This window comes from Hemiscyllium ocellatum, chromosome 24, assembly GCF_020745735.1.
Source record: "Hemiscyllium ocellatum isolate sHemOce1 chromosome 24, sHemOce1.pat.X.cur, whole genome shotgun sequence".
In the NCBI taxonomy this organism is placed as follows: domain Eukaryota; kingdom Metazoa; phylum Chordata; class Chondrichthyes; order Orectolobiformes; family Hemiscylliidae; genus Hemiscyllium; species Hemiscyllium ocellatum.
The window spans coordinates 47946266-47967004 of NC_083424.1; the positions used below are offsets into that span (position 1 = coordinate 47946266).

At 43.2% G+C, this 20739-nt stretch overlaps 1 protein-coding gene across 2 annotated transcripts in view; it reads right to left on the reverse strand.

Moving 5' to 3' along the window:
- LOC132827395 (apoptosis-inducing factor 3) overlaps positions 1–8968 on the reverse strand; it is a 131980-nt gene extending 123012 nt beyond the window's left edge. For both annotated transcript variants that reach the window (XM_060844063.1, XM_060844062.1), the window contains exon 1: positions 8904–8968. The gene's annotated coding sequence lies outside the window, so the exon portion shown is untranslated. The remainder of the gene's footprint in view (positions 1–8903) is intronic.
- Positions 8969–20739: the final 11771 nt, after the last annotated feature.

Below are 20739 nucleotides of genomic sequence, written 5' to 3' on the forward strand. Positions count from 1 at the left end.
ATCGATCTGGATCTTGTCAGAGCTAAAAGCTGAGTGCAAAAGTCTGCTTGTATTAACAGTTCTGTCAGTCACACTTTTTGCGTCATACTTTGTACAAATTCTTAGTGCCTGGTTCACAATGCATTGAGTTGAGTCAAACCTCATCTCCCTGCAGAAGGACAAAATCAGAACTGAATTGCCAGGGAGATTTTGAATCACATTTAGACAGAGTCAGACGCGAGAAGGATCATGTCACGACATAGTAAGGATACATGAAAGTGACAAATCACGGTTGAAGATAAAGCAAAAGCTAAAATCAATTAGATCAAAATATGTTTGCAATTTGTCCAGGCCATTGTTATAAGTCTCCCACTATGGTTGCTAGTTGCTACTGAGAATTAGTTTCGCAATAAGGATATTAAGAGGTCAAGGTTTACGGTAAATTAATTAAATGTACTGTTAGGATAACATTTACTATGAATTAAATTCCTTTTATCAATATGGGCGATTTAAATCTTGTGTTCTTCCAGGTTCCCAAGGTCTTCCCAATTAGTGAATGAGACTCAGGGCATAGAGCTACCACAGTGTGGTTAATTACGAGAATTAAAACCACTCAGGGAAATCACTTTTTCAATGTCACATTGTTCCTAACATTGCATTGCATTCATCAGAAGGTTTGCAATGGAAAGTGAGTCACTGACCTGGATCCTCATATCACCATTCAATTGTAACAGTTCTGTGAATGACCTCAGACTACAATAGCTCCATGGAGGTGTCTATTGGAGCCATAATTTTAAAGGAACAAGCCAAGGTAGCAGCTACACATCACAACCACAGTCTATCTAGACCATGCCACAGCCTCTACTAAAGTTATAAATTTGAGTTCCCATGTTACATAAACAATATGATGAGCTCCATTACTGTTCCCCTTAGTGCGTTGACTATAGGAATTGGGATGCTCTGTTGCAGCTGTACAAGAAATTGGTTAGGCCACTTTGGAATACTGCATTTAGTTCTAGTCTCCTTGATATAGGAAGGATGTTGTTAAATTTGAAAGGGTTTACAAGGATGTTGCTGAGGTTGGAGGGTTTGAGCTATAGAGAGAGGCTGAATAGGCTGGGTCTATTTCCCCTGGAGTGTTGTAGGTGGATAGGATGAATAGCCAAGGTCTTTTGCCAAGGGTAGGGGAGTCCAAAGCGAGAGGGCACCGGTTTAAGGTGAGAGGGAAAGAGGTGGTGCATGTATGGAATGAGCTGGTACAACTACAACATGAAAAAGGCATCGGGGTGGGTATATGAATAGCAAGGGTTTGGAGGGATGGACAAAATCCTGGCAAACGTGACTAGATTAATTTAGGATATCTGATCCGCATGGATGAGTTGACCAAAGGGTCTGTTTCCAAGCTGTATAACTCCATGACTGGATGACACTGAGCCACATACGGATGGGAAGGTGTATGTTTGAAGAGATTGGTTCCATATATAAAAGGGGGTCAGAGATGCAGAGAGGTTTAGAGAAGACATTTCAGAGCTGAGGGCCTAGGCAGGCGAAAGCCAATGGTATAATGATGAAATCAGGGATATACAAAAGGTAGGAAGAATTGGCCGATTTCAGAGATTGCAGAGGATTGCTGGAGGGTTTCATGGAGATAGTAAAGGGCAAGGCTTTGGAGAAATTTGAAAACAACAATGACTACACTTCAAGAACATTTCATTGGCTATGAGATCTTTTGGGGCACTCGAGGGTCAGGAGCAATATTCCCTTTAAATGTTGTTATTGTGCACATCCTTTGAATAAAAGCAAATTGCTGCGGATGTAGGAATCTGAAACCAAAAGAGAAAATGTTGGAAAATCTCAGTAGATCTGGCAGCATCTGTAAGGAGAGAAAAGAGCTGACGTTTCTAGTGTAACTGACCCTTTGTCAAAGCTTTGTTTGAGTGTATGGTTCTATTATATTTTTTGCGTGTGTCTACACAGACATTATTTATCAGAATACAAGGTGGGCATAATATCTTGCAGAGTGCTGCATCGTCATGCACTTACTCAGCTTAGCAAGAATATGGATCAATTATAAATGTAGTAATGTGAGATCTACATTCTTGTGAGTGAACTGCAATAGGTTTAATTGAACAGAACTATATCAGGATGGTAAAAGAAAAAGTCAGACTTGGAGCCCTGCATACTCAGCCTCCAGCTCCATGTGAACTGAAGTCACTATGACCTATACTGCAGTTTAGTGGCTGTACTCAGAGTAGAAGATACAATTCCCTTCATTCTGCATCTTCCCCAAAGTTCTTTTACCTCTTTTTCCCATTATCATTCAGCCATGAACATTTAAAACTGCTAATGCTCTTGCTGGAACCCCACAGGTCTCTTGTGCTTCAGGGACGGATTTCCAGCAACACACCTGGTTCTCAGAGAGTTTGTAGGACGTGTGTATGTCCTTGACATTTCTCCAATGACTGGTCATTGGGCTGGCCCCCAGCTCCCCTGCATTCGGCCCAGTGAAGCAGTTGAGGCTGCCTCATTGAATGTTTTTAAGGCAAAGATAGATAGATGTTTGAACATTAAAGGAATTAAGGGTTATGGTGAGCAGGTGGAATCCATGAATAACGGAGCAGGCTCAGATGGCCTATTCCTGCTCCTATTTCTTATATTCTTATGATCAACAATTTCAACACATTGTATATTTACAAGATCCACTTTGTACTCGAACACCTCTGCCTGTCTGGGTGGCTTCCTATTAGTTACTAGAAGTTGTTGCATTTTCCGTCTATGGGCCTTTGCTGCGGTTTGAAGTTTTTTTTTCTGTAAACACTCCACACTTACAGTGATGTTCTCTGTGCGCCATTGCTATAACTTGTTGTATACAATTGGCTTCTGCCTGTGACTCTGCGGCTCCATTCAGCCTGATTGTAGCTTCAATTGTTTTCGAGTTCTGAGTCTGGTATGACCGCAGAGCTCTTTCTAACTCCATTGTTGCCAGCAGCTGAGACTTTGGGGTCACTCTCCCGGCTGTCGCAATTTCTGAAGCAACACTTGCTTTCACTATAGACTGGACCAGCACAAGGCCACTTTCCCAGAGGTGATCTGACTATCTAAACTTCATTAACTAATGGTGACTATGTTGATGTTGCTGCAGGTTCTGTGGAATGAGTAAATCATTTTATTTATTCTTTACCTTCTTCAAGAGAGGACTGGTTCTGATTGAAAGAGACCATTGTGCGGACTAGGAGCTGTGTCCCCTGACTCTGACAGTACAGGGACATCTGAAATTTTAGTTTCAAATAAATGAGCATCTTATGGGCTGGTTTCATTCTCTGCAACTAAACCCTGAAAAACCATGGAATACCCTTGGGTGCTGGCCACCTCTTTCTTTGACCTTCAATTTCCAGTTTCTGTTTTGGGAGAAATGGTGGAAGGTGGGCTTCGTCCCCAGCCTCCTCCAATGCCTTTGGCTATTTAAAACTTCACAAGCCGCTTCACTCAATAAGGAACTGAAATGATTAGGAATTGTGTATAAGGTCTCACGATCTCCTTTTCACTGCAGCAAAATATAACATGCATCTGGCTTCTCACTCTGATTCCTGTACCCTTCCAAGTCTCAAAGTGGATCCCTGGTGTCAACCAAAGCATCTTAACGGATCGAAAGCTCTGCTCCAGAACCCAATTTAAAATCAACTGTCTGCCATTTCTTTCACCTCTGTTTGCCAAAAGTCATCTAACGTTTCATCCAAGAAGAATTCATTCATAGATTAATTCCAGAGATAAAAGATGCGGCTCACGAGGAGAGATTGAGCAGCTTCAGCTGATACTCCTTAGAGTTTACAAGAATGGAAGGAGGTATAATCTAATCGAGGTTTATAAGATACTAATGGGATTGACAGAGTACACACAGCGGATATTTCTCCTTGCAAGGCAATCTTGAATGGGAGGTCAACGTTTTACGCTGGGAGCTGGCAGATTTAAACAGAGACGAGGATGAATTGCTTCTCTCAAAGGAAGTCATTACCTCAGAGAGCAGTGGGTTATGGGATACTGAATAAATTTGAGGAGGAGATAGATAGATTTTTAATTGGTAACAAGTTAAAAGTGAAACAACTCCTCATGGCCAGTATTTTATCACCAAGTCACCCTTTATTTACACATACATAGTACTGGACATTGGTCCAATTTCCTCAGAGTCAGCTCTCAGAGTAAGGAGAACCTCTGACACTCCTGTTTCTATCTGTCAGCCAAGGCTCCCAGATTCACAGCCCTAATCAGTGAACTCATATTCTATGAGGTAAAAGCAATGACTGCAGATGCTGGAAACCAGATTCTGGATCAGTGGTGCTGGAAGAGCACAGCAGTTCAGGCAGCATCCAAAGTGCAGCGAAATCGACGTTTCGGGCAAAAGCCCTTCATCAGGAATAAAGGCAGTGAGCCTGAAGCGTGGAGAGATAAGCTAGAGGAGGGTGGGGGTGGGAAGAAAGTAGCATAGAGTACAATGGGTGAGTGGGGGAGGGGATGAAGGTGATAGGTAAAGGAGGAGAGGGTGGAGTGGATAGGTGGAAAAGGAGATAGGCAGGTAGGACAAGTCCAGACAAGTCATGGGGACAGTGCTGAGCTGGAAGTTTGGAACTAGGGTGAGGCGGGGGAAGGGGAAATGAGGAAACTGTTGAAGTCCACATTGATGCCCTGGGGTTGAAGTGGTTCCGAGGTGGAAGATGAGAACACTTGGAAAACTTCAACCCCAGGGCATCAATGTGGACTTCAACAGTTTCCTCGTTTCCCCTTCCCCCACCTCACCCTAGTTCCAAACTTCCAGCTCAGCACTGTCCCCATGACTTGTCCGGACTTGTCCCACCTGCCTATCTCCTTTTCCACCTATCCACTCCACCCTCTCCTCCCTGACCTATCACCTTCATCCCCTCCCCCACTCACCCATTGTACTCTATGCTACTTTCTCCCCACCCCTACCCTCCTCTCGCTTATCTCTCCACGCTTCTGGCACACTGCCTTTATTCCTAATGAAGGGCTTTTGCCTGAAACGTTGATTTCGCTGCACTTTGGATGCTGCCTGAACTGCTGTGCTCTTCCAGCACCACTGATCCAGAATCATATTCTATGAGGTCCATCTGACTGACCTAGTCACAGCTACAAAACGGTTATGGGGATTGGGCAGAAAAGTGGAGTTGAGGCCAAGATGAAATTAGTCATGATCGTATTGAATGGCAGAGCAAAATTGCCAGGATTACCTGCGCCTGCTCCTTGTTCTTATGTTCTTATCCACCCTTGCTTATGGTATTAACTTTTTGCCAGGTCAAACATAGGATTTCTTCTCAAACTCTAATGGAAGATGAATGCTTTAACGGCATAATTCCTTAACGCATTTTCTTCTACAATACCTCGTTCCTTGAGAATGGTGTCCGCACTGTTGCTGATCACATGCAATACACTCTTGTCCCTTGTCTGCCTTCTTCTTGAGACCTGCTTTTGCAACATGACATCGGCTGAACTGTTAGCACTAACTTAGCTGATACACAGCTTTGACAGCACCCTCCACCTAATCTAGAAGGTCAATTAAAGGGAAAGTTTTTCCCATTATCCAGATAACTGAATTTTTTTTGTCCTCATGCTACAGGGGTGTTCTCTCGAATAAGTCTCTTCCTGGGTGTGGAAATTTATTGTTCACTGCAGCCTAGTGATTTCTTCCTGTTGCTAACCGTGGGTCCTGCCATGGGGGTTTCCCCTGCACTTTCTCCACCTTTTGGGTGTTTTTTCCTGTTCTAAGGTTCAGTGCTGAGATGTGCCTTGAAGCTGATGTCTAGTTGGGCACCACCATTGCTGAACTTTACTTTGGCCATTTCCCTGCCTCTGGATTTGCAGTACTGAGTGGGGCTGGTGGTTTCCAATCACTGGACTTCATATTAGGCTCTTACCATCTTCTGATTCCAAGCTACTGTGGCCATTTCCACCAATGTGAGTGAACTTGTGAGTAATAAAGAAGACTTTATTGAATAAAACTATGTAAACAAGATGGTAAGAGATGATAGCTTACAAAGAGACACACGTCAATGGTCCATAATGTCAACTTGTACAGGAATGTCCTTTTGTACAGATTCAATAGTTATTCTTCCACTCATTTGTGGGACATGGGTGTTGCTAATTGGCCACCATTTATTACCCGTCCCTAGTTGCCCTTGAGAAGGTGGTGGTGAGCTAGCTTCTTGAACCATTGCTGTGAGGTGACCCACAATGCCAACTGAGAGGGAATTTCAAGTTTTTGAATCAGCGACAGCAAAGGAATGGCGATATACTTCCGAGTCAGGATGGTGAGTGGCTTGGAGGGGAACTTGAAGGTGGTGGTGTTCCCATGTATCTGCTGCCCCATGTCCTTCTAGATGGCAGTGGTCCTAGGTTTGGAAGATACAGCCTGAGGATCATTGATGAATTTGGTGAATTTGGTAAAGATACAATTGCCTTCATTCTGCGCTTTCAATGAGCTAGCTCTTCACATCATTATTTGAATGGTTCAGTGATTATGTCCCTTTTTGTAGTTACTCACTACGCCATCAGAGGGAGCTGTTTAATCTTTTTGCAACTTAATAATTCTTCAACCTCTGATAAAAACCCTCTGCTATTCTAACCCATTTAAAATAAAAGCTAACATTGCAAGCGGTCATTTGTAACAGATTCCTGGTGACTAATTTTACAGAGACAGCTTGACACATATGTCCAGTTTTTGCTGGGCACATTGCATTGATTTTAAGTGAAAACAGAGGAGGTGAGGAAGCTGTCACAGTGTTTGTCAATTTTATTGTGAGAAAGCCATTCAAATCCAGACAATCCAAATGGAATAAAAGTGTGATTTTTCACTGGGAATTTATTTCATTGATTTTGTCTCCTGACCAGCAGTCACTTCATGTGGCTGATCACCAACAAAGTAATGAACAGCTCAGCTCTTCACTTACTCCTGTTCACTGCTCCCTCTGAGATTCTTGGTCCAAACACATTTCAGGATGTTTGGCAGGTTGTTGAATAATAAACCCTCGCTGTTGAAAAACATGTTCTCAGACCCAGAATTCCACACTTAACAGCACCAGTGTCAATGTATTGAGCTCCTGCATTGTAAGTGACAGCCAGCTGTTGATATCCTCTTTATAGCACAACATTATCCTCTTTGAAATTTATTGCCAAGTGCTCATTTACCTCAGTACAATACATTCAAATATCCTTGGAAATGGTCCTTGGTCAAATTCCCAGCACTGATTCACTTGTCCCCACCAGGTTTAACCCTTTCTCCTTTCCTTTGGACAGGGTGTGATATCTGCAATCTGTAGCCACTGTTTCAATATATGCTGTTAGCTGTCTACACAATTCACTGCCAGGTTTCGACCATTTCATTCACCTCAATTGATTTATGGCCCGTGATTCAACTCACTGCTACTGTCTATTCTTATTTGCCACTGCCATGTTTTTATTACCCTGCTATTCACTGTCAAGGGGCTGCTACTGACATTTAGCTATGTGACATGTACAGTTGATGGCAGCTTCTTTGTCATGTCACCCGTTGTCCTCCATATAATTCATTGGCATTCCCTATCTCTAACTCACTTCCAAGTGTTTATTATCCTTTCCAAGTTTGCCTGCGTTCTAACCCAAATGATCATCTTTTAATCTCGGGATTCATCAACTAGTTATTTTCCATGTAATATGCTCCCTACTACTGCACATCTTCAATGTAACTTATTGTATGGACTTATTTTTCATGTAATTCATTACCTAGTCATTCTGAAATTTCACCAGGGGGTTCTGCTGATCTTCAGTAATAAATTATTGTTTAATGTTTAATTGAGACCATCTCAGAGCCTTATCTTTAAAGTCCCTTCAGCCCTCTTTGTAACGGAGAGGGTAGGGGGTGTGAGGTGGTTTGGAAAGATACCACAGTGTGAAACAGTTATAAAACTGTGAAACAGCAATGAAAGTGGAGGGAAAAGATTGACTCAATCTTTGACAGCTGCCAGTCGCCATTCCTGCCTTTCCTGTACAAACTTGTGTTCAGGCTTATGGTTAAAGAAGGGTTTTCCACTGCTTGTCTTCCAACAACAGCAGTGACAGACTATAGACTTGCAGAATTGTTGCAGAACACAAGGACATCAGTTAGCCTGTCACCCAATAAAGTAATTCACCTGGAGTCATCCCCTCTATCTCCTTACAAGCTTGCACTAATCAATGAGGTCTTCTGGCTTATATCGCTTCCTCAAACACCATTGACCAAAACACAGATTATCTGCTCTTTATAATATTGTTGGCTATGTACTATTTTCTATATAACCTCCGCCCCACTAACGTCTGCCTTCATATGAGTCATCCACTTATCCCCTGTCAGTGCTGAATTACCCTTTGTCAGAGAAGTTTGTCAGCAGCCAAAGGGTTAATGCAGATCTCTGAAAGCACAGGTCAGTTCTGCCACTCAGTCATTTCAGGAGAGGAGCAATTCAAAAATACAACCGATCAGGTCCTTATAATGCAATAATCGCCCATAGGATCCTGTTCACCACAAACTCTGAGCAGTAATTAATATGTGCACAAAAGGTCAAATAGACAGTCAAGTCCAATTGAAGCTTACACCCTGCGTTTTGCCTTTCAATATTACTAGCACTGTACTTCCAGTATAAGACAAAACCTAAAGACAGACTGCTAAAGATTGCATGTTCAGTCAGGATGCCATATAGTTGTCAGATGCTCACAATACTGCAAATATTTATTTCAGAAATTCATGCTGCTCTTGCCTGCATGCAGACAGAAGCGAGCAAGGTGGGGTTTTTTTTGCCAACCAGGGTTTTAGGCATTTCTTCCTTAACATTTCTTCTGGGTCAGCCAGAACAGCTGAGAATGTTACCTGATTTCTGCAGGGATGCGGGCACAGTGACACTTACCTGAGCTCAGGCAGCTGATGCAGACTGATACTTCCCAGTGAGGTTTTGTGATTTTTTTTTCCCCCTCAAACCGATCCAAGATACAGAATTCCTTTATCTTTGCTGTTGGAAATAATACACACACACAAAAAAAAGGCTCTCCGTCTTCCTCTGCTCTGACTGGTTGTAAGCGTGTTTGCCAAGGAATTTCCTGAGTGGTAATCACATGAGAGCGAAGCCTCGGCAGCAGAGGCGAACTGAAGGAGACAGTGTGTGGATTGCAGCGGGGAGCTCTGGCCAGTAGCAACAGAACAGCATTGGTAAAGGGGCAGGATGCTAGCGCAGCACGGATTGAGAAACAGCCCTCCTCCTCTTCTCTGTCCCTCCCCCCGCACCCCCTCCACCTCTCTCTCTCTCGCTCTCTATGAACACTGTCCTCAGGAAGGCTGACTCAGACTTTCTCCCCTACAGCCCTGAGGTACTGCCTTCATCTAGCGCAAGTGAATCCTGCTTGTCATTTCTGAGATGGGAAATTCCCTTTATGTTTTCCAGCGCCTTCATTCCTTCTTGTCGAGGACTCTGGGGAGGTTTGGAAAGATACTGCACAGTTGGCAACAAAAGTTGGAGGGATAGAGGATTTGAACCAATCTTTGGCAACTTGTCAGTCAGTGTTCCTGCCTGTTTCCGTATGGATTTGCAGTCAGATTTAGATTGAAGGGAACTGGGATCCCACAACAGCAGTGAGATGCCACAGAATCACAGAACTGTCATTGACTCACAGAGATGTACAGCATGAGTAGACCCTTCGGTCCAACTCATCCATGGTCGAATTAATCTAGTCCCATTTCGCCCAAATCCCTCTAAACCTTTCCTATACATGTACCCATCCAGGTGGCTTTTAAATACCCATCCAGCCTATCATATTAGTGTCAGCCCTCTGATGCAGCAATCCACCCGTTATCACGTCCTTGCCTTCTCTCTCTCTCTCTGTCCTTTTTAGTAAATAATCCCATTCTCGCTTGAATGTCTGAATTGACCCTGCCTCCACTAAACTCTGGGGCAGTGCATCCCAGCTACTGTCCATTCACTGCATGGAAAAGGACCGTAGGTCTCCACGGCTTCCTTCGCCAATTGCATTCAATATGTGCTCTCACTTTTTCAATTCTCCCACCAGGGCCAACAGTTTCTCCCTCTCATTTTTTTTGTCCAGGCACCTCATGATTTACACATTTCTATCAAACCTTCTCTCAATCTTTGCATCTCCAAGGGCAACAGTCCGAATTCTCTAATATATCCATGCAACCAAACTTTCTTATCCCCAGAACCATTTTTTGTGAATGTTTTTTGCAGTCTCTCTAACTCCTTCACACCTTCTGTAAAACCTGGTTGAGAGTGTGGTGCTGGAAGAGCACAGCAGGTCAGGCAGCATCTGAGGAGCAGGAGAATCGATATTTTGGGCATAAACCCTTCATCAGGAATGCGATGAAGAGCTTGTGCTCGAAAAATCGATTCTCCCGCTCCTCAGATGCTGCCTGACCTGCTGTGCTTTTCCAGTACCACACTCTCGACTCTGATCTCCAGCATCTGCAGTTCTCACTTTCTCCCTGTAAAATCTGGTGCCCTGAATGAAACAGAATACTCCAGTTGAGGATGAACCAGTTTTTAATAGAAGTTGAACATACTTGCTCTTGTATTCTGTGCCAATATTAATAAGGTCTGTGATATTAGGATGCTCTCTCAACCTGTACAGCCACCTTCAATGACATGCACATATTCACCCAGATCCCTCTCTAACAAGCCCCTTTAAAATTGTACTCTTTATTTTGTCCTTCTACGTTCTTACGACTAAAGTAAATCATTTTGTATCACTCTACATCAGGATTCAGTTGCCACCTGTTTATCTACATCCTTTTGAAGTTCCGCACAGTTTCTAGCCAGAGGTCACAGTGCATCCAAGTTTCACATGACTTGAATGTTTTAAACTTGCACCCCAGACACCAAAGAAAAGTCATTAATATTGATCAGGGAGACCAAGGGACCCAACACCATCCCCTGAAGAACTCCACAACAAACCTCCCCCCAGTCCAACACATATCCATGATCCATTCTTTCTCTTATCAGTCAGCCAGTTCTCTATCCTTGTCACAACTGTCCTTTCATTATGAGGATTATAACTGAGCTCACATGTCTCTTGTGTGGCGCTGTATCAGATACCTTTTGGAAATCCATGTACAACACATCTTCAATTTGCCCTGAACAAATTTATTTTGATTTTCCTTATTAAATCCATATTTGACCAAGGGCCTATTAGAGTTGGCATTATCATTTCTAAAAGCTTATATGTTACCACAGAAACACCGAATGGCCAGGACTTGTTGGGCTTATTTTGAACTAAACTAATATTTGCAATTCTCACATTCATTGACACCATACCTTAAGGGAATGGCTCCTCAATCCCCTTTCACTTCTCTCAGTATACTTGAATGCATCCTGTAACTGCTAAGTTAACAAGTTAATGATGACTCAGGGACAAATTGATAATGCCATCATGACCAATGTTTCCCACCACCACCACCATCATTACTACCAAAGCTGGCAAGGCCCTGAATAAATACATCAGTTTGTTCCTACTGTGACTGCCAGAGGTCCGTTGATGTGTCCCACAATTGTGAAATGATGGCTTGGCAGCTACTAAAAAATAACAGAAGAAACCTTCAGGGGAAGCCTCCATCTTGAGGTGACTTCATCATTTCCATACTGGCAACACCCACCTGTTCCAGTGGAACTGCCACTATTCACAATCTTGAACTTTCCGATTGGCCCATTCTACCTGCACAGCCTGATCCACCAACCCAAATTGGACAGAAATACTAGGATGGGGGCGAGCTGTTAATTCACTGACTAAACGGCCACTTCCAGGAAGATTACACAGTCGAGCAGAACTTGAACACCATTGGGATGAGGACCCAGATAAGGCCTGGATGTTGGAAAATGTTTGCAGGCAACACTCAGCCCTTCTTGTTTGCATTTGGAACTATCTCTATAAGATAATCAGGTTTAAGTTAAAAATGGATTCAAACTCAGGTCAGAACTAGGGGGCAACGTCCAGGATTTCCAAAAATGTTCAAGGATATTGACAGAATAAATAAGTTGAAACTGTTCAGAACAGTTATTAATAAGAGGACATAAGTTTCAAGTGGGTGGTGTGAGATTCAGGGGAGGCATGAAGGAACCAATTGTTAACAGATGAAGTGTTAGGATCTGGAAAACATTGTACAAAAAATGAATACTTGGAATGGAAAAGATTGCTGAGTTATGTTGAGAGGGCAGAGGATCAAGACCATACTCTGAAATGATGGGCCAAATGGCTTTCATCTGGCTAGATCAGTGTATGTTTCTATCAGAGACTACAAAGAGAAAGGATATTTAGGAAAAGTCCATCATGATTACAGATAGTCACATGGACACTGATAGCCAAAATAAATGGAGTCCACATTGAGAGTGAACAAAGGCAAAATGAAGAATATGGAAGAACATGTAAGGAAAAGCTTCCATTATTAGATTAGATTAGATTACTTACAGTGAGGAAACAGGCCCTTCGGCCCAACAAGTCCACACCGACCCACCGAAGCGCAACCCACCCATACCCCTACATATACTCCTTACCTAACACTACGGGCAATTTAGCATGGCCAATTCACCTGAATTGCACATCTTTGGAATGTGGGAGGAAACCGGAGCACCCGGAGGAAACCCACGCAGACACGGGGAGAACGTGCAAACTCCACACAGTCAGTCGCCTGAGGCGGGAATTGAACCCCGGTCGCTGGCGCTGTGAGGCAGCAGTGCTAACCACTGTGCCACCATGCCGCCCTTTTTTTTTCAGACATTATATTAGCTCTTTAATAACTTCAGGATGTACTAAAGCACTTTAAAGCCAATAGTAATTCTCAAGTAGAGGAATAAGTACTGCCCATGATACTCCCTTTCTCCAAGCAGTATGGTGGCTCAGTGGATAGCCCTGCTGCCTCACAGTGCCAGGGACCCGGGTTTGATTCCACCCTCGGGCGACTGACTGTGTGGAGTTTTCAGATTCTCCTGTGCCTGTGTGGGTTTACACTAGATGCTCCAGTTTACACTCACAGCCCAGGTTAGCCATGCTAAATTGCCCATAGTGTCCAGGGACGTGCAGGCTAAGTAGATTAGTCATGGGAAATGCAGGTTATAGGGAGAGGGTAGGAGGTGGGTCTGGGTGGAAAGCTATTCGGAGGGTCAGCATAGACTTGATGGGCTGAATGGCCTGCTTCCACATTTTAGAGATTCTATGGTTCCTCTTCAAATATCTATTACCCCTACCCGAGTGAGCAGATGAGACTTGGGTTTAGCCTCTCAACTGAAAAATGACATCTCCATTTCTCTAATCTTGTACTGGAGTCTTGGCTCAGGTCCAGGCAAGGAAATCTGGATCTACAACCAGCTGAGTCAGGGGGAGAATGTGGTCCTCATTGCATCACAGCTAACACTGCGAATTAAACTGAGATTGGAGACAGTGCAACTAACCACTGGAATAAATGATAAAATGGAGCTTAGGGAAAAAGGGTGTGCAGATGACTCTTTCTGAGTGTTTGCCTTTCTCCTGTTTTAACCTGGGGAGCCAAGAATTCTGTCTGCATTAGAAATACTTTGGCACCCACACATATCAGCATTTTATAAACAGCCCAGAATGTATGAATTATTCAAAAAGCCCACTCTCATGCTGCATTGATGTTTCAATCTTTGCCCAGTACCTCATCTCTCGTCATAATTACAATGCATCACTCCAGCCTGTACTGGAATAAATCTTATCAAGTCATGTGATATAACTACAAGAGCTTATCTCAAGCTGTTTCCCCAACTACTTCTTGCTGGTAAAACCTCTCATAATGAATGAATCCATTTGTATATATTGTATAAATTGCAATACATTAATGAATCAATGCTCTTCAAGATTGAAGCACCATTGCAGTTTGTGGCAACACTCCAACATTTTGATTACATAGTGCAGCTTTCAGCCCTTGTGTTAATCTGTGTATATTCTCCAGTCCAATATCCTTCAGCCTGAGGATTTACCGGACTCTATGACCAGAGTTCTAAAGTCATGGAGTTTTTCAGCACAGAAACAGACCCTTCAGTCCAACTCATCCGTGCCGACCAGATGTCCTAAATTAATCTAGTTAAAAATCACACAACACCAGGTTATAGTCCAATAGGTTTATAAACTGGTGTTGTGTGATTTTTAACTTTGTCCACCCCAGTCCAAGCACCTCCAAGTCATAAACTAATCTCATCCCATTTGCCAGCATTTCACCCATATCCCTATAAACCGTTCTTATTCTTGTATCCATCCAGATGCCTTTAAAATGATGTGATTATGCCCACCTCCACCACTTCCTCTGGCAGCTCAATCCATACACACACCACACTCTGTGTGAAAAAGTTGTCCCTGAGGTCCCTTTTACATCTTTGCCCTCTCACTTTAGACCTGTGCCTTCTCGTATTGGACTCACATAGCATAGGAAAAAGACCTTGGCTATTTACTCAATCCATGCCCCTCAGGGTTTTATGAACTTCCTTAAGGTCACCCCTCAGCCTCCAACGGTCCAGGGAAAATAACCCCAGCTTATTCAGCCTTTCCATACAGATCAAACCCTCTAACCTTGGCAACATCCTTGTAGATCTTTTCTGCATGCATTCAAGTTTGACAACATCTCTCCTGTAGCAGAGAGACCAGAATTGAATGCAATATTCCAAAAGTGGCCTAACCAATGTCCTGTACAACCGCAACATGACGTCCCAACACCGTTACTCAAAACACTTTTAGAATTCATCACTAATACTCACCCAAGCAGTAAAATGATACATTAAATCAACAACAACTTGTATTTACACAGCACCTTCAGTAAAATACAATATCTCATAGCATTTATAAGAATATTTTCAACAGGATTTGACACTTATCCACATGAGGAGACATTAAAAGTTGAAATTAGTCAAAGAGGTAGGTTGTTAAGGAGCATCTAATGGAGAAAAGAAAGAATGAGGAGGAGGGAGGGTCCAGGAGGGGAACTCCAGAGCTTGGGAATGAGCCAGACGTAGGAGTGGTCACCAGTGATGGAGAGATAATACCAAGGAGTGTGTACAAGAACAGATTTGGAGAAATTGTGATACCTTGGAGGAAATCGCAAACGGAGGGAGCTGTGAGGTTATCGATAGATTTGAAGGCAACAATTGGAATTCTTAAATCAAGGCATTGCTTGACTGGGAATCAACTGACAGTTGAAGGGAAGTTGGAGTGAGTCATGTGAATAAGAAACAAAGGAAAGCCACTTGGCCCTGCAGCCTGCTCTGCCAATCAATAAGATCATGGCTCATCTGACTTTAACCTCAATTCTACATTCCTGTATATCACTGATAATCTTTTATCCCTTTGCTTTAAAAATATTTAAGGATTTTGCATTCACTGCCTTTTGAGGAAGGGAATTCCAAGGATTCAAAACATTCTGAGACTGTATTTTTGAACGATGACTCCTAGTTCTAGATTCTCTCACAAGAGGGAATATGCTTTCTATATCTCCCCAGTCATACATTTCAAATAAGTCATCTCTGATTGTTCTAAACTCTAGATTGTATGGACCTTGCCTGTCTAGCCTTTCCTCATTAGGCAATCTGTTTATTGCTCGTATTAATCTAATGTGGCCAGACGTGCTGCTCAAAATGATGGATTTATGAAAAGTGGACAACAAATGAGACATTACACTTGAACTTGAATGGAACGGAATGGACCTGAATGACATCCCCAGGACAATCAGAAACACCAAGTTGTTTACCAGACACAGGAGCACCTCACACCCTCGTGTGGAGAGGGCTACCAGACCTATGTGCGCCCAACCCCTCTAGGAATGGATGCTCAAGTACAATTCTGACATAGAACATAGAACATAGAAGGATACAGCGCAGTACAGGCCCTTCGGCCCTCGATGTTGCGCCGACCGAATCCTACCTAACCTATACTAGCCCAATAACTTCCAAATGCCTATCCAATGCCCGCTTAAATGGCCATAAAGAAGGAGAGTTCACCACTGATACGGGCAGGGCATTCCATGAACTCACAACCCGCTGTGTGAAGAATCTACCCCTAACATCTGTCCTATACCTACCACCCCTTAATTTAAAGCTATGTCCCCTAGTAACACCTGACTCCATTAGCGGTAAAAGGTTCTTAGTATCTACCCTATCTAAACCCCTAATCATCTTATACACTTCTATCAGATCTCCCCTAAACCTTCTCTTCTCCAATGAGAACAGCCCCAAGTGCCTCAGCCTTTCCTCATAAGATTTTCCTACCATTCCAGGCAACATCCTGGTAAACCTCCTCTGCACTCGTTCTAAAGCTTCCACATCCTTCCTGTAGTATGGCGACCAAAACTGCACACAATACTCCAGATGAGGCCGCACCAGAGTCTTATACAACTGCAACATGACCTCAGGACTCCGGAACTCAATTCCTCTGCCAATAAAGCCCAGTACACCATATGCCTTCCTCACAGCACTATTTACCTGGGTGGCAACTTTCAGAGATCTGTGTACATGGACACCAAGATCCCTCTGCTCATCCACACTACCAAGTAGCCTACCATTAGCCCAGTAATCCATCATCTTGTTATTCCTACCAAAGTGAACGACTTCGCACTTAGCTACATTGAATTCCATTTGCCACATTTCCGCCCAGCTCTGCAACTTATCTATATCCCGCTGTAACCTACCACTTCCTTCCTCACTATCCACAACTCCACCGACTTTTGTGTCATCCGCAAACTTGCTTACCCAGCTTTCAAGTCCTTCCTCTAGGTCATTTATAAAGATAACAAAAAGCAATGGTCCCAAAACAGATCCTTGTGGTACACCGCTAGTAACTGCGCTCCAAGATGAACATAATCCATCAACTACTACCCTCTGTCTCCTTCCAGCCAGCCAATTCCTAATCCAAACCTCTAATGTATCCTCAATGCCATACCTCCGAAGTTTTAGCATTAGCCTACCATGGGGAACCTTATCGAACGCCTTACTAAAATCCATATACACAACATCTACTGCTTTACCCTCATCCACTTCCTTGGTCACCTTCTCAAAGAACTCAATAAGGTTTGTGAGGCACGACCTGCCCTTCACAAAACCATGCTGGCTATCCCTGATCACGTTATTCCTACCCAGATGTTCATAAATCTTATCCCTTACCATTCTCTCTAAGACTTTGCCCACCACTGAAGTCAGACTCACTGGCCTATAGTTACTAGGGCTATCCCTACTCCCTTTCTTGAACAATGGGACCACATTCGCTATCCTCCAGTCCTCTGGTACTATTCCTGTTGACAACGACGACATAAAAATCCAGGCCAATGGCTCTGCTATCTCCTCCCTAGCTTCCCATAGGATCCTGGGGTAAATGCCATCAGGCCCAGGAGACTTATCTATATTCATCCTTTCCAATATTCCCAAAACCTCTTCCCTGCATATTTCCAGGGCATCCATTCTAATTATTTGTGATTCCATATTCACATCAGCAACAGTGTCCTGTTCCTGAGTGAATACTGATGAAAAGTACTGATTTAATGTCTCTCCAATCTCCTCCGCCTCCACACACAACTTCCCACTACTATCCTTGACTGGACCGATACCTACCCTAGTCATCCTTTTATTCTTGACATACCTATAGAAAGCCTTTGGGTTTTCCCTAATCCTACCAGCTAAAGACTTTTCATGTCCCCTTCTCGCTTCTCTTAGCTCCCTCTTTAGCTCCTTCCTGGCTACCTTATAACTCTCAATCGCCCCTACTGAACCTTCACGCCTCATCTTTACATATGCCGCCTTCTTCCCTTTCACAAGGGACTCCAATTCCTTACTAAACCACGGCTGCCTCACAAGGCCCTTTACACCATGCCTGACTGGTACATACCTATCGAGGACACGCAGTAGCTGCTCCTTGAACACTCCCCACATCTCATTAGTGTTCTTCTCTTGAAGCCTGTTTTTCCAATCCACACATCCTAAGTCATGCCTCACTGCATCATAATTTCCCTGCCCCCAGCTATAGCTCTTGCCCTGCGGCACACGATTATCCCTCTCCATCACTAAAGTAAAAGTCACCGAGTTGTGGTCACTGTCCCCGAAGTGCTCACCTACCTCCAAGTCTAACACCTGGCCTGGTTCATTACCTAGAACCAAATCCAATATAGCCTCCCCTCTTGTTGGCCTGTCGACATATTGTGTCAGGAAACCATCCTGCACACATTGTACAAACACCGACCCATCTAATGAACTAATGACATCAGCATGTCAACATCTGGTTGGGTCAAATCAATCAGAATGATCAAACCCTGATTAATCTATTGGTGGACATCAAAGACCCTCCCAAAAAGGGCATGAAGACTTCGAACAATCACCACAACACCACCCTCAGGAATGGTAACCCAGGACTAACCACTGTGAAGAGAAGGCACCCCTGGGATCACTGGGAAAATAAGACCAGATGATCATTGCCACGTGGATCAAGACTAAGATCTAATGTGTTGGTATATGATCATCCAGAGTTAATTAAAGCACAAAATATTTGATTAGATTTATAGAGTACACTGTTAGTTTGTAGAGTATTTAATTATTATTATATTATTTGTGTTAATAATCATGTAATATTATTAAGATTTGACTCGCAATTTGTTTGCTGTGTGGCAAGCGCCATATTAGTAAACATTCTCAGAACGGATTCCAATGCATTAACATCCTTCTGTAACTACAGTGATGAGTACTGTACACAGTACTCCAGATGTGGTCTCACCCATGCTCTGTATAGCTGAAACATAACCTTCCTGCTTTTGCATTCGAATTTCCCTCACAATAAAACTGAACATTCTATTAGCTTTGCTGATTACATGCTCAACCTGCACACACGAACGTTCTGCGAATGCTGTACTAAGACACCTTTGCTTTCAGATCTCTGCAGCCTCTCACTGTTTAGATAATACGCTTTTTTAAAATTCTCTTTGCTAAAACGGACAATTTCACGTTTGCCCACTCCTCACCTGCGTTCTGTATGTTATTAAGGATGCCTTGTGATTGTGGAATTAAAATTATAGCATTCCAAAATCAAAAGCACTGCATCTTTGAAAAGAAGAAAGCAAGAACTTAGATTGAATCAGCAGCTTCAGGATGTACCAATGCACCTTATCTTCAACATCAATAGCTGAAATGTAGGAAAGTTACAGCAGGCCTCTCAAACCAAAAAATCTCCTGCGGTGGGGTTGATTGAGGGACAAATAACCTTTAATACTCAATATTATAACAATATTACATAGTAGATCTCACAAATAAGATAAAATAAAGCAGCTTTTAAAGATTAATCTGTCCTGAGTTTTACCTCTATTATGTTCCAGTTTGCACACATGCAATGTACTCATATACATTTCTGTCAGCAGTGTTTTAGCACGGACATTAACCTGTTCAAAATGGCATTCAGGAGTGTAAAGAACACTAACAGAAACATATCTGACCATTACTGGCTGAATTTAATGGGTAGAAATAAATAAATTCAGTAACAGCATCAAAATTGATAATGTCCAGGCACCTGTAGTCCTGAAATAATCGCATTCTTTCTTCCTGGGTATCTTTCTGGGAATTGTACTCTGTCGAGAGGAGAAGCAGGTGCAGAGACTCTGGAAAGTTAGCAGGAGAGCAGAGGGAAGTGCATTGTATTCGTAGAGGGATTCTTACCTTCCCATCAGAAGATAAAGCAACATAGCTGCAGTTCTATGTGGTCAAACTGTGCCACCTTATATCACATGAGAAGTACCAGTCAATGCCACATTGTCCTTGGCAGTCCGTACCACCATGGGTCTGAACTCTATTGTGTCCACCATCTCCTTCCAATCTGCCACTGGAGCTATCAATAACATCAGTCAATCATTGGCTGACGTTGACATGAAGTAGGTGACCTATTCCATGTTTCCTTCCTCTGCAGGTGAACAGCTTTGTACAGATTGCAGCCTTCATCCGAGTCCAGGGAGTTGATGTCTAAACCCGTTCCTTTGCAGCCTCATTCAAACAACCCCTCTCCCTCCATGAATCGCAAAGATGGCCATTCCATTCATGTGTGACCACCAGTGGATCATCACCAGCAGCACGTACTGTCGATCAGTCGTAGCCCTTTGGGCATTCCAGGTGGACATTCCAGGTTCCTATGCTTTTGTAGTTCATTTCCAATGCCCATCCCAGTTTTCCATCCTCAACGCAACTATGCCTGCCCACAGCTATCAACTAATATTGCAGAATCCCCACAGGAACACACCCACAAGCAAAGAGTTTAGCATGGGTCATAATTTTTATGACTTACTCAAATACTTGCATGTTCATGATTACCCCAGTGTTGTGTTTATCTCAAGTATTTTCTTCTCTAACTGAGTGACCCCCAAAAGGCAACTGCTCAAGAGAAGCTGTGATGTTCCCAGTCAGTCTACTCAAGGAGCTCAATCCTAAAAGGCTTTGTGCTGCGGTAATACAGACTGGCTCACTTTTTGGCATTGATTCAAAGTTTCAGGTAGCGTCAGAGGTGCTATTATCATGATGAATTATGTATTCTTCCCTTCCCTGCTACCAAACAGTGGATCACTCTTCCTGCAGATCACTGGGAGGCTAGCCTGCAGAATACCCAAAACCCTAATCACCCCACCTCGCAGTTTGCTCAAACTGTTGGAGATGCTACAGCCTGAAGGAGTTTGCTGCATACTATTCCAGCGCTACAAACTCCAAGTGGCCTGAGGAATTTTGC